We start from the raw sequence: 14315 nt of genomic DNA, 5'->3' as shown, positions 1-14315 counted from the left end.
AAGCAAATCCATCTATATGTAAAAAGTATTAAAACCATGACCAAGTGAGTTTTACACTAGGAATGACAGGTGGTTCAATACACACACACACACACACACACACACACACACACACACACACACAGACCCAATGAATATATTAACTAAATTAACTAATACTATACTAACAAAATTTTTAAAAACTACATGATCATATCAATAGTCACAGAAAAAGCATTTGCTAAAACCAACACCCTCTTCTAAAAAGCACGCAACAAACTAAGAATAGAAAGGAACTTCCTCAACCAGACAAAAGACATCTACAAAAAATTCACAACTAACATCATACTCATAATGAAAGACTGAATGCATCCCTCCTAAAATTAGAAACAAGAGAATTGTGTCCTATTTCTTACTACTTCTACCGAATGTTTCACTGCAAGTTCTAGCCAATAGGCTAGAAAAAACAAACAAAAACAGAAACAAAAAAAAAAGCCTCCAGATTGGAAAGGAGTAAATATAACCATCTCTATTCAAAGATGACATAATTTTGTATACAGAAAATCCTAAGGAATCTATGAAAAAGAAAAAAAAAGCTTTTAGAATAACCAACCATATTTAGCAAGGTTGCAGGATACAAGAATAATATACAAAATTATTTTTTTCTATACAACAGCAATGACCAACCCAAAAATGAAATAATGAAATTAAGAAAACAATTCCATTTATAATCACATCAAGAAGATCAAAATACTTGGCATGTATTCAACAAAAATAGTGTAAAACTTGCACACTGGAAACTACAAAATACTATTAGAAGAAATTAAAGACAACTTAAATAAATGGAAAAACATGTCATGTTCATGGACTGTTAAGACTTAATATTGTTAGGATGTTAACACTTCCAATATTGGTCTACATATTCAGCACAATTCTTATTATAATCCAAGCCGCCTTTTCTGCAAAAACGGAAAAACTTAGCCAAAAATTCACATGGATAACATGCAAAAAACCCCAAATAGCCAAACAATCTTAAAAAATGGAAAAGATAGTTGGAAGAAGACTCACATATCCTAATTTCAAAACTTACTATATAGTTATAGTAATTGATACAGTATGGTACTGGCATATAGATAAGCATGTAAAACAATGGAAAGAAATTGAGAGTCCAGAAATAAATTCTTATATTTATGGTCAATTTTGATAGGGCATCATCCAAAACAATTTAATGGGGAAAAAAATACAGTCTTTTTTAACAAATGGTGTGGGACAACTGGATATCCACAATCAAAAATATGAAGCTAGACTTCTTCCTTACACCATACACAAAAATTAACTAAAAATGGATCACACTGGGCGCCTGGGTGGCTCAGTTGGTTAAGTGTCTGCCTTCAGCTCAGGTTATGATCCCAGGATCCTGGGATCAAGAACCCACGTCGGGGCCCCTGCTCAGCAGGGAGCCTGCTTCTCTCTCCCCCTCTGACCCTGCTCGTGTATGCTCTCTCTCTTGCTCACTCTCTCAAATAAATAAAAAAATCTTTAAAAATAAAATAAAAATGAATCACAGACATCAATGTAAATGCCAAAACTATACAACTCTTAGAAGAAAACAGAGCAGAAAATCTTTGTGACCTTGGATTAGACATCGTGTGTTAAATACCATACCAAAAGTACAAGCGACAAAAAGAAAAAACAGATAAACTGGGCTATCTCTAAATTAAAATCTTTTGTGCTATAAATGATATACTATCAAGAAAATGGGGGAAAAAACAGAATGGAAGTAAATAATTGTAAATCCATATATCTAAAAATAAAGTGTAATCAGTAATAATGAACTCTTCTAACTCATTAAAAGTGAACAATTAAATTAAATAATAAACAAAAGTTTTGAATAGACATTTCTCCACAGATTTACAAATGTCTAATAAACACATGAGACGATGCTCAACATCATTAACCACTGGGGAAATGCAAGTGAAAAACACAATACATTTTTTTTTTTTTTTTTTTGGTTTGTCTGTTTTGTTGTTTAGATCCCACATGTAAGTGAAATGATAGGGCATTTGTCTTTGTCTGACTTATTTCAGTCCTCATAATAACCTCTAGGTCCATCCATGTTGTTGTAGGTGGCAAGATCTCATTCTTTTTTATGATGAGTAATATTCCAACATATATATACTACCTCTTCTTTATCCATTCATATACTGATGGATACCTGGGTTTTCCATGTCTTGGCTATTGTAAATAATGCTGCAATAAACATAGGGTGCATGTATCTTTTCAAATTAGTGTTTTTGTTTTCTTTGGGTAAATAACTAGTAATGGAATTACTGGATAGTATGGTATTTCTATTTTTTTAATTTTTTGAGGAACCTCCATAATGTTTCCACAGTGGTGGTACCAATCTACATTCCCACCAACAGTGCATGAGAGTTCCCTTTTCTCCACACCCTCACCAACACTTGTTATTTCCTGTCTTTTTGATTCTAGCCATTCTGACAGGTGTAAGGCAATACTTCACTGTGGTTTTGATTTGCACTTTGCTAATGATTACTGATGTTGAGTATCTTTTCATGTGTCTGTCGGCCAGCTGTATGTTTACTTTGGAAAAAATGTCTATTCAGGTCCTATGCCCATTTTTAATCAGATTATTTGGGGGATTTTTGTGTTGAGTTGTAGAAGTTCTTTGTATATTTTGGATATTAACCCGTTACCAGAAATATTTGCAATTATCTTCCCCCATTCAGCAGGTTGCCTTTTCATTTTCTTGATGGTTTCCCTTGCTGTGCAAAAGCATTTTTGGTATAGTCCCAATTCATTTATTTTTGCTTTTCTTTGCCTTGCCTGAGGCAACACATCTATAAATATGTTGTTAAGGCCAAAAAAATCCAAAAGATTACTGCCTATGCTTTCTTTTAGGACTTCCATAGTTTCAGGTCTCACATTTAGGTCTTTAATCCATTTTGAGTTTAATCTTTGTGTACGGTGTAAGAGTGGTCAGGTTTCTTTCTTTTGCATGTAGCTATCCAGTTTTCCCAAAACCATTTATTGAAGAGATTTTTTTCCCCATTGTATATTCTTGCCTCCTTCATCATAGATTAACTGACCATATAAGCTTGGGTTTCTTTCTATCCTCGTCCATTGATCTATGTGTCGTGTGTGTGCGTGCGTGCGTGTGCGCGCCAGTACCATATTGTTTTGATTACTATAGCTTTGTATTGTATCTTGAAATCTGGAATTTTGATATTCCTAGTTTTATTCTTCTTTCTCAAGATTTTTTTTGGCTATTTGAAGTCTTTAGTAGTTCTATACAAATTTTAGGATTTTTTTTTTTTGTAATTGTAAATTTTACCGATGTGTTCATTGTCTGTCTTGCCTCATCTATTAGATTTGTAATTTCCCTGAGGACAGGGAGTAGATCTGTTTTAATCACCATTATATACCCCCCTACAATGTATTACTTAGTACTTAAAGATTCTCAAAAAAATAAAATAAAAATGACTAAAAATAACAGCAGTACACAACAAAGAAAATAATTTGTAATTATATAAGGTGGAATTTTAAATTATTTGTTCTATTTCTGTGAAAAACATTGTTGGTATTTTGATAGGAACTGCTTGAATCTGTAGATTATTTTGGGTACTATAGATATTTTAACAATATCAATTCTTCCAATCCAAGAGTATGGTGTACCTTTCCATTTGTTTGAGTCATCTTCAATTTCTTTTATCAGTGTCTTCAGTTTTCAGAATATAGGTCTTTCGCCTCTTTGATTAAATTTATTCCTAGGTATCTTATTATTTTTGCTGCAATTTTAAATGGGATTGTTTTCTTAATATCTTTTTGTGCTAGTTTGTTATTAGTGTATAGAAATGCAACAGATTTTTGTATATTAATTTGTACTGTGCAACTTTACTGAATTCTTTTATCAGTTCTAATAGTTTTTTGGGGTTTTCTATATTTGGTATCATGTCATCTGCAACTGGTGAGTTTTACTTCTTCCTTACCAATTTGGATGCCTTTTATTTCTTTTTCTTGTTTGATTGCTGCAGCTAGGACTTCCAGTATATGTTGAATGAAAGTGGTGAATGCAGACATCCTTGTCTTATTCCTGATCTTACAGGAAAAGCTTTCAGTTTTTGCAACTGAGATGTTAGCTGTGGGTTTGTCATATACAGTCTTCATTATGTTGAGGTATATTCCCTCTAAACCTCTCTTCGTGGAGAATTTTTATCATGAATGGATGTTGAATGTTGTCAAATGCTCACATGTCAGATGATCATGTGGTTTTTACCCTTCATCTTGTTAATGTGATGAATCATACTGAATGATTTGCAGATACTGAACCCTCCCTGCACCTCTGTAATAAATCCCACATCAGCGTCATGAATGATCTTTTTAATATATTATTGAATGTGGTTTGCTAATAATTTGTTGAGGATTTTTGCATCTATGGTCATCAGGGATTACTGGCCTGTAGTTTTTTTTGTAGTGTCTTTGTCTGGTTTTGGTATTAGGGTAATGCTGGCCTCATAAAATTAATTTGGAAGTTTTCCTTCTTCTTCTATTTCTTGAAATAGTTTAGGAAGAATCAGCATTAAGTTTTCTTTAAATGTTTGGTAGAACTCATCTGTGAATCCACCTGGTCCTGAACTTTTGTTTGTTGGTAGATTTTTGATTACTAATTCAATTCATTACTAGTAATCAATCTGTTCAAATTTTCTATTTCTTCCTGATTCAGTTTTGGAAGATTATATGTTTCTAGGAATTCATCCATTTCTTCTACGTTATCCAACTTGTTGGCATATAATTTTTCATAGTAGTCTCTTACGATCCTTTATATTTCATGATGTCATGACCTTTATATGATGTCATGTCAAGACCTTTATATGGTGTCAGTTATTTCTCCTCTTTCATTTCTAATTTTGAGTCCTCTCTTTTTCTTGATGAGTCTGGCTAAAGGTTTTTCAATTTTATTTATCTTTTCAAAGAACCAGCTCTTGGTTTCATGGGTCTTTCTACCTTTTTTTAGCCTCTATTTCATTTATTTCTGTTCAGATCTTTATTATTTCCTTCCTTCCACTAATTTTGGGCTTTGATTTTTTTTCAGTCCTCTTAAGTGTAAGGTTAGATTGCTTATTTGAGATTTTCCTTGTTTCTTGATCTAGGACTTTATTACTATAAACCTTTCTCTTAGAACTGCTTTTGGTGGGTCCCAAAGATTTTGAACTGTTATGTTTCCATTTTCACTTGTCTACATGTATTTTTTTAACTCGTCTTTGATTTCTTCATTGACCCACTAATTGTTTAGTAACATGCTGTTCAGCCTCCACGTGTTTGTGGTTTTTTTCCGGTTTTCTTCTTGTAATTTCTAGTTTTATACTTCTGTGGTTGGAAAAAAAATGCTTGATGTGATTTCAATCTTCTTAAATTTGAGACTTATTCTGTGGCTAACATGTGCTCTATCCTGGAGAATGTTCCATGCACACTTGAATATGTATTGTGGTGTTTGGGGATGGGATATTCTGTATATGTATCTGTTAAGTTCACGTGGTCTAATATGTCATTCAAAGCCACTGTTTCCACCCTATATCTGTACTGTCCAATACAATTACTGAGCACCTGAAATGTGGCTAGCATGATTTGGGAACTGAATTATTAATTTAATTCTAACTAGTTTAAATTCAAATTTAAATAGCCACAGGTGGTTGATGGCCACCACATAGACAATGCAGGCTTGGAGCATACAACCACTATGAAATTTTTGGTGGATATATACTTTCAAAAACAGTAGATAAAATAAGCTAACCTTTAAAACATTAAAAATAAAATTTATGTATCACAGAGATGGCAGCTTCATAATATAAATATAACTTTTTTTAAGTTTGCATAAATTTCTCAAAAATCAATGAAATAAATAGGGAGTATATACATACACACACATACATATACATATATAACATATATACGTATATATAATATATACATGTGTGTATATATGTAAACATATATATATAAGAAAATTTTGGAATCATTTGTGCTCATCTTACTGGACAGACTTTTTAATGGGCCAAAGAACTCTTAATAGCAGTCCTATTTCCAGATTTCATTAAACTCTCAAGGAAATAAAAAAGGCAACCTAACGTGAACATCACTCAAATGCTTTCTATAATCTATCAACAATCCCTATCCCTGCTCAGTCACAAACTGTAAGAACCACGAATTCTACCAGAATCTTGAACAAACCCAACTAAAGTCTAAGGTGTTTCTGTCACCCTATTTGTTCCCCAGTCCTAAGTTCTTCAGATTTGATTTTTATGACCCGTTTTTATCACTAAAAATGGTCCTTAACTTTCAGTCACTTGACAAACATTTCTTATTATGTTAGGTGCTATATTAGGAAACAGATGAAAAGTATAATCTTTGTCCTTAAATAAATTATAGTCTAGAGAGAGCAAGCACCCAATAAACCTGCAGAACTGAACAGTGATTAAGTGCTAAATGAGTACCATCTATATACCTATATGGTTGCACAGAAAAGGAACACCTAATTCCCAGGAATAGAAAAGAAAAGGCATCAGGGAAGTGAGGCAACAGCAGAGGCATCCCTAAGCTAAGTCTTAGAAGATAAGCAGAACCTAACAAAGCAGTCAAGGAGGAAAGAGAAGTGTTTCAGGCAAGGAGAAAACATGCAAAGGCTCAAAAACCAAGAGAACTCAGAATTGAAGGAAGTTCAGTATTGAAATACAGTAAAAGAGGAGAGAGGAGAAAAGAACATTAGACAGGTGGGTAGAGACTCAATCCTGAAGCTCTTTGCTTGCATGGGATGGAGACTGGATTTTATCTGGAAGGTACAGGAGCCCAAAGAATTCTGAGCTCAGGAATAATGTGATCAGATTGGCATTAAAAAAAAAATCACTCTGCAACAGCATGAAGTATAAATAAGAGAAAATCTGAGATGGAATATAGGATGAGCGCATTAGAGCGTTCTAGTAGCATAAGGGAAAAAAAGTGCTCAAACTCAAGCAGAGACAATAGAGATGGTGACAAAATGATGCACTTGAGGGGTGTTTAGAGTATGAAACATGAATTGACTGTATATGGGGATAAGGAAGAATAAAAATCCAGCATTCCAGTTCCTTACTTGAGAAAAAGGACACTGGTATTCATCAATAAAACAGAATACAGGGAGAACAAGAAGTGCAGGTTTGAGAGGCAATTTTGAGTATTGAAACCCAGGAAGAAGGTAGTAGTCAGTAAAATCAGTAATACCAAAAAAAAAAAAAAGGCTCAAATCTACAAGCCCCAGCTCAGACTTACTGAATTAAAAACTCTAGGAATGGAGCCCAGCAATCTGCATTTTTAATCACCCTCCAGATGATTCTGATGTATGCTAAACCTACAGAACCACTAGTCTTGCCAAACATTACTGGTAATACTGGCAAAGAATCAGGCAATCAAGTGGGCAGTGATGATGACAGAAGGGAAAGGTGATTAGTAGGAGGAGCAGAATCCCAATCACAGAAGATTTAAAGAATACACTAACAGAAGGGAGAGCACATGTAGACTCTTCTTTCAATATAGCCCAAAGAGAAGAAGAGGTGACTAAAAAAAAAAAAAAAAAAAAAAAAAATTACTAACAGAAAAAAGTCCTCCAAAAGGAATAAAATGATTCAGAGCCCAGGCAGAGGAACTGGCCTTGGGAGGTATGCCAGACACCAGTGGTTGCCTTCCCAGTCCACTCTCCTTCCTGGAAAACAGAATCCTAATTTAGTTCTTCTCTGGGAGGTTTGGAGGGCCACAAATCTTGACTAGTCTAAGCCAATCACAGGACTTCTATACCCCTTGTCTGGACTGGTTTAGAAATGGGTTATATGATGTACATTCAGGTAGTGAAGTTTGCTAAAAGCTTTTTTCACTCTACCAAAAGACATAAAAGAAATGCTATGGCCTGAATTTTTGTGCTCCCCACCCCACAAAATTCACCGGTTGAAACCCTAATCCCCAACATGATGGTATTTGGAGATAGGGCCTTTGGGAGGTAGTTAAGGTTACATTAAGTCATGAGGAGCCCCCAAAATGGTATTAGTGTTCTTACAAATCAGAAAGAGACTAGAAAGCTTTCTCTCCGCCATGTGAGGAAACAGCCAAAAGGTGGTTGTCCTCAAGCCAGAAAGAGGCCCTCACCAAGAATTTTCAGGCAACTTGATCTTGGACTTCCCAGACTCCAGAACTGTGCAAAATAAATGTTGTTTAGGCCACCCAGTCTATAGTATTTTATTATAGCAACTGTACTGCTGCTGTACAAGACAAGAGACACCTTCCTTTCTTACAATATTGGGTGCTTGGATATGAGGATATAAATCTTAGAACTAAAGCTGCCTGCCATCTTCAGACCAAGAAGGGACAAGCCTGAGGACAAAAGCTAACTCATCCAGGATGTTAGAATGGAAAGATCGATCCTGAGAGCCTAATGACAGCAGTTAGCTGCTACATGAACCAACTATAAAACCATCTTTCTTCCAAATTTCTAGTTATATGAGATCATAAAATTTACTTATTATTTTCAGTTTCAGTTCGGTCTTCCATTACTTGCCACCTGAAAGCATTCTGATACAGAAAGACATTTTCACTGAGATGGATAGTATAAATGAAATTAACTTTGCCTATTGGAGACATGGGAATTTGAGGGAATTTCAGACTAAAGTTTCATTTATTAAACAAAATGAAGCTCATAGAGATCTATTTTATAAAGGGACTGCCTTAACAGCTCTTTTCTACTTTAAAATGTCTAGTATTTCTAATGATAACAATAGTCATGAAGAAGATGATGGTGATAAGCTCATGGTTATTAAAGTATTTTTTAAAAGCTAGGAATTTTATCCTTGTATTGTTTACCTTCTGCATTCCATGTGACTTCAACAGTGAAATCATACCAATATCTTCTACTTTCTATTTATATCAATTTTCATGTCAGCTTCATTTTTCAAACTTTCTTGGTATATAACACTATCCCACAATACAGTTTACAGAGGGAACCCTTAACCTGAAAGAACACACACTCTGAAAACCAAACAATGTATAAAAAGATTTCTATTTTTATTTCCATACATTTTCTAAATCTATTCAAGAAAAAATATTTCAACTGCATCTGTGGAATGATACCTTTGATTCATATCAAGGGGTGGAAAATCAGCACTGTAGCCACGTAGATAAACACTAGAGAAAGTACCATTTGAGCACAAATAACAAAAAGCACTAGAATTCTATGCCTATCTAAGCAGTCCCCAAATGGAGAAAAACAAAATTGGAAGTTAAATTTTAAGACAGGTTTTGAAGCCCAAAACATTTTTCCTATAGAAACAATGTGACTGCGTCATTCCATTACTGGGCCAGTCCATAAAACCCTTATAAAACCATACGCACACCTAAGACTACTGTTTGAACTACACCCAGACAGAATAATACTTTTTCCTTTGGAAAATACATGATTTTCTCCCTCCACCCTCTACCAAGTCCCAGGAGAGCAGGCCTAGCCATGGGCTCTATTCACCTTTCCAACTTCATCGTTACTCTGCACACTGCACGTTCTCTGGGTTGGCCACACTGCCCTCCTTCAACCCGCGGGGTCTTTTCCCCTTGTAGTTGCTGCAGTCATGCCCTCCCCGACCTCTTCTAGGTCACCTCCCTCAGCCTTCTCATCTCAGCTTAACTGATACTTCCTCAAGAAGACAGTTCCTCCTCCCCACACTGTCACTTGTTTCTGCTGCACTCCTCACCAGCACTTCTCCCACTGTATTGTAATCACTTTGCTTAGCCTCCTTGTAATCTCCATATTTGGGGGATACATCTTACTTGCTATTTTAAACCTAGGGCGTAGATGAGTAGCTGGCATTTTGATGTTTAATACATATTTTTTTGTATGAATGAATTTACATAACAAGGTACTTCAATTTGTTTTTAACCTAACCATGGAATATGTAACCTGATCTATGGTCACTACCAGGAGATAAAGCAGTTTTCCAAAGATTTCTCCACTCCTGAATTGATACCCACACACTGTTGTTCATAGAGAGGAGGCTACCTATCCAATTTCTTCCCCAGCGCTAGTTTATAAAGTAACTTAAATAGAGCATTAAAATTCTAGCAAACAGAGTATATATTCTAATATTATCTGTTCTCTTTCTTGTAGGTAATGTCATTCATTCTTTTGTTTGTTTGGGTTTTTTTTTATTTTTTATTCAATTTAATTATCATATACTATATTATTAATTTCAGAGATAGAATTTAGTGATTCATCAGTTGCATACAACATCCAGTGGTCATTACTTCATGTGCCCTCCTTAATGCCCATCTCCCCACCCATCTTCCCTCCAGCAACCCTCAGTTTATTTCCTATAGTTAAGCGTCTCTTATGATTTGCCTCCTTCTTTGTTTTTATTTTAGTTTTCCTTCCCTTCCCCATGGTCATGTTTTGTTTCTTAAATTTCATATATGAGTAAAATCATATGGTATTTGTCTTTCTCTGACTTATTTATGTCCATCAACAGATGAATGGATAAAGAAGGTAGGGTATACATATACAATGGAATATTACTCAGCCATCAGAAAGAATGAAATCTTGCCATTTGCAACGACGTGGATGCAACTAGAGGGTACTATGCTAAGGTAATGTCATTCATTCTTAGGGCTTTTACTACAATCAATGAAATGCTAATTCCCAAATTTGTATCTCTAGGCCTGATCTGTCTCTTGCCTTAAAAATCGAAATTTCCAGGCATCTACAATTTTATACCTGAATGTCCCATAAGGACTAACGTTCCTTTTCTCCTGTGTTCCCCATTTCAGATAATGACATTACCATCTGAATACCAGAACCTGACACTCAAGTTCTCTCACTCTTGTTAGTTAGTTGGTCCATGGACCAACAGTGCTTGTTGTTCATCACCTATAATCTTTTTAGAAACACAAGATTGTGCCCCACCCCAGACCTACTGAATTAGAATTTATCTTTTAACAAAATCCCCAGGTAATTCATGTACATATTAAAATCTGAGAAACACTGATCCATAAATTCCTTTTTCTCCTTACCCCCACACATCAAGTCCACTGAGTCTACACAGAAAAACGTCTCATATATATTCCTTCCCAACCATTTCTGTTACTGCCCTGATTTAAGCTGTCACCTCTTATCTGGAACATTGCAGTGACCTCTTAGTTGATCTCATTCCTCTAATCCACTGGTTCTCATCCAGAAGTTCATAAGAGACACTCTGTTGTACAGCTAATCTGAGAAAGGCCATATGGTTGGCTGACCAGAACTGTGCATAATATAAAACTTGTCTTACCTATGTTGCAATCAAAATCTAGGGATGCATACATATGGCAAGGAATGCAAAAATAGAAGCGCAAAGACTGAGAACCACTCTTCTCGTGTCTCCACGCAACAATCATTCTCCATACTGACCTCAGTTTTCTTTCCAAAATACAAATATGATCACGTCATATCCCTCTCTAACAAAAGTCTTTCAGTGGCTTCTGCACACATCATGTACTTCCATACCTCCCCCTTTCTGTTCATGCTTTCCTTTTTTTCTCCTTTTGGCAAAAATCTTGCTCATCTTCTAAAGTCCTGCTCAAGAATCAACTCACTGGGGAAAAAAAAAAAAAAAGAGTCATCTTATCTTGCCAATTTTCTTGGTAAATAACTGCTTCCCCCTCCTCTTGCACGCCACCATATGTTCATCACGTGATCATGGCTGCCTATCTTCCCTGCCAGACAAGGACTTCCCTGAAGGCACTCTGTATCTCAGTCACTGACAGATGGTAGATACTGAAAAAATATAAAAGAAGTCAATTACCATTTATATCTGACATCATCAAAAGCTGCAGAACTTCTCACTGATAACGTGAATACCTTTATAAACTATAAAATACTAAGTAGTACCATATATCTATAAGATGGAATCATTTAGGCAATGAAACGAAAAAGGAAGATACCTCTCAAGCTAGATACATCCAAGCATAGTAAAAGTTTACATATGCTTGGAGACTTAATTCACAGTCACATAAATGCAGCTACCATTGTGAGCCCACAATCTGGGTAGGTCTACCCTGCTTCTTGATAGTTAAGCCATATAACTGGACAAGAAGAAGAGTTTAGCCTCTGATGAGGAGAGGGGGAGATGAGTCTGCCAGGTGACTTTAAAAGTTATATATTTTATCATAAAGATTAAAAACTTATCTTTATGTAATAAAGAAAATTATTATCTGTAATTTAAAATCATTAACATTTCATTTTTTGCATATTACTTTTCCAAATGTGGTTAAATCACACTAAACATACCATTTTGTAATCAGTTATAAAATTTTGCCATAAATTACACTCATAATTACACTTTCAGTGACCACATTATTTTATCATCTTGACATACCTGTAGTTCATTAAAACATTCATTAAGTTTCATTAATTTAGTTCAGCATTTATTGAACAACTGCTGTGTGCCAGGCCCTGAGACACCAGACCACCCCTAACCTCAAGAACCCCAACTCAAGTGGCAGGAGTTGACGCATATACCCAGCACTGCAGCCGAGTGCTGAACGCAAATAAAGGATGGCTCACCAGCAGTGCTAAGTGGGGTGGGATGCCGCTCCATCTGAGTGCTGCTCTCAAAGGATGAGAAGTCAACAGGAGGTCAGGAGGAAAAGGGGGGAAATGCAATATGGACAAGGCATAAGAACCTAAAATCACACACAGAGAAAGGTAGTGGCTGAGAGTACAGCACAAGAAACTAAACGTGAACAGCGCCCACTCCATTAAAACCTCACCAGAACTGGAAGTTATTTTAATTTCCAGTACTTTCAAGAGAATAGAGAGGGTGACTCAAGGTAGATTTAAAATGCATTTCTTTGATTACCTGTGATGATGAACATATTCCGACATTTTTATTACTAATTGTATTACTCATCTGCTAAAATTCTCTGTCCATGTATGTACTAAGTCTTGATATTTTTTTCTTCATTAAGTTGAAGAGAACTCTTCAGGTATTACAGATATTGACCCTTAGTCACACCTGATACGAGCATTTCCCCCAGTCTGTTATATGATTTATAAGTCTTAAATGTTATATATTCACACTGTTGACCGATTTTTTGGTGAGTTTTTCACTGCTCCAATACTGAGTTATTGTACTGAGTTACTGAGTTATCACTAATGTGATAAATATTACATTCTACTTTCTTTTTTAATATTTATTTATTTGAGAGAGAGAGAGAGCAAGCATGGGCGGAGGGGCACAGGGGGAGGGAGAGAGAGAGAGAGAGAAGCCGACTCCCCACTGAGCGCAGAGCCTGACATGGGGCTCAACTTCACAACCTTGAAATCATGACCTGAGCCGAAATCAAGAGTCAGACGCTTAACCAACTGAGCCACCCAGGAGCCCCTACATTCTATATTCTACTGAGTTTTCTAAAGTGTGATCGTAAAAATACTCAGCTCTTGATACCAGCTAGACCTGATAAAGACATGATGTACACAAACATTCACATACAGCCATTAATCTCCCTCTTTCTATCCTAATCCCATTCCCTTTGCCAAAATACAGCTAAGGAATTCCTTTGCATACAAACTCTTCATTTCTTTTTTTTTTTTATTTTTTTTTAGGTTTTTTTATTAAAAAGTTTCAACATACATTTATTTGCATGGTCTAAGTTTTACAACTACATGACATCCAAAGCTCAAAAATATAGTTTCACGACTGAAAAGAGATGTTGGAACATTTGTTTGCAAGAATTAGAAAAATAATTTGATTTGTAGATATTGCCTACATTGGACATTTATTATATTCAAATTCCTTTACCTAACTAACAATGCTGGAAGAGAACAGCTGGAGCAGGCGTCCTATGCACTATGTTTAGAGATGGCCCTGAAACATCCACACCCTCTACGAAAGAAATAAGAATTAATATTTTAAGGCACATATAAGGACACAAAATACTTAATGGATGCATCAGCAATAAAAACCAGTGCTAATTCTGAAGTACTGCTGGCAACATTTCACTCCTATACCTTCTACGTCCCCAAAACTAGAAACAACCTGCATTTTCTTTGAGAGCTTGGCAAGCCATAGCCTTTTTTTTTTTTTTAAAGATTTTATTTATTTATTTGACAGAGAGAGACACAGCAAGAGAGGGAACACAAGCAGGGGGAGTGGGAGAGGGAGAAACAGGCTTTCCCGCCGAGCAGGGAGCCCGATGCAGGGCTCGATCCCAGGACCCTGGGATCATGATCTGAGCCGAAGGCAGACGCTTAACAACTGAGCCACCCAGGCGCCCAT

At 35.8% G+C, this 14315-nt stretch overlaps 1 protein-coding gene across 2 annotated transcripts in view; it reads right to left on the bottom strand.

Annotated features, from left to right (window-relative positions):
• Positions 1-14315, bottom strand: part of ZNF438 (zinc finger protein 438) — a 177442-nt gene that overhangs the window by 140976 nt on the left and 22151 nt on the right. The window contains exons 1-2 of one of the 2 annotated variants that reach the window (XM_027595563.2): positions 13839-13922; positions 11447-11812 (exon numbers count right to left, since the gene is read on the bottom strand). The exons of the other annotated variant lie outside the window; for it this stretch is intronic. The gene's annotated coding sequence lies outside the window, so the exon portion shown is untranslated. Of the gene's footprint in view, positions 1-11446; positions 11813-13838; positions 13923-14315 lie in introns of those variants that run through there. 2 annotated transcript variants of the gene reach the window in all.

The sequence above is a fragment of the Zalophus californianus genome, chromosome 9, assembly GCF_009762305.2.
Source record: "Zalophus californianus isolate mZalCal1 chromosome 9, mZalCal1.pri.v2, whole genome shotgun sequence".
In the NCBI taxonomy this organism is placed as follows: Eukaryota; Metazoa; Chordata; class Mammalia; order Carnivora; family Otariidae; genus Zalophus; species Zalophus californianus.
The sequence above is the reverse complement of the archived record's forward strand: the minus strand, read 5'-3'. Positions and strand labels throughout refer to the sequence as shown.